This window comes from Canis lupus, chromosome 1, assembly GCF_003254725.2.
Source record: "Canis lupus dingo isolate Sandy chromosome 1, ASM325472v2, whole genome shotgun sequence".
Classification (NCBI taxonomy): domain Eukaryota; kingdom Metazoa; phylum Chordata; class Mammalia; order Carnivora; family Canidae; genus Canis; species Canis lupus.
The window spans coordinates 97,777,930-97,778,960 of NC_064243.1; the positions used below are offsets into that span (position 1 = coordinate 97,777,930).

The window sequence follows — 1,031 nt, forward strand, 5'->3', positions numbered from 1 at the left end:
ACATACTAGGAGAAAATATTTGCAAAAGACATATCTGATAAAAGACTGTTACCCAAAATGGGCAAATGACCAGAACAGACAATTCAACAAATAAGACATACAAATAGTAAGTAAACATATGAAAAGATGCTCCATATCATATAGAGATCTCCATATCATTAAGAACTGCAAATTAGAGGCACCTGGGTGCCTCAGTGGTTGAACATCTGCCTTTGGCTCTGATCGTGATCCCGGGGTCCTGGGATCGAGTCCCATAGCTAGCTCCCTGCAGGGAGCCTGCTTCTCCCTCTGCCTATGTCTCTGCCTCTCTATGTGTGTCTCTCATGAATAAATAAATAAAATATTTTTTTTAAAGAGTTGCAAATTAAAGCTACAATGAGAAACCACACATCTATTAGAATGGTGAAAATCCAAAACATTATCAACATCAAATGCTTGTGAGGATGTAGAGCAAGACAAAAGCTCATTTATTTCTTACAAGAAGTCAACATGGTGGAGCCACTTTGGCAGAAAGTTTAGAACTTTCTTACAAAATCACATATACTCTTACTATTCAATTCAGCAACTGTGCTCCTGTTTTGGTATCTACCCAAAGGAGTAGAATGCTTGTGTCCACACAACACCCGCAGATGGATGTTTATAGCAGCTTTGTTCCATAATTGCAAGAACTTGGAAGCAACCAAGATATCCTTCAGTAGGTGATTGGATAAATAAACCTTAGTACATGCAGGCAATGGAATATTACTAAGTGCTATAAAGAAATGAGCTTGTCCACTTCTGTGCTACATATCCCTGGCATCTGAGATGTTGGTCGGCAGGTGTCATGGATTAGGTAAGGCAGTTCATTGAGCCAAGTCAGCAGTTTGTGAAGGACTCAGTTTGACTGGTTAAAAGATGCACTAAACCTGATAGAAAAGAATTCCAGAAGATTGCCATGGCAACAGCATTAGGATTTGCTATAATTGGATTCATTGGCCTTTTTTGTGAAATTGATCCATATTGCTATTAATAACACCATTGTGGGTGACTGA

The 1,031-nt window shown here is 38.9% G+C and overlaps 1 pseudogene; it reads left to right on the top strand.

Annotated features, from left to right (window-relative positions):
- Nucleotides 1-823: 823 nt before the first annotated feature.
- On the top strand, nucleotides 824-1,031 carry LOC112643655 (protein transport protein Sec61 subunit gamma-like; annotated as a pseudogene).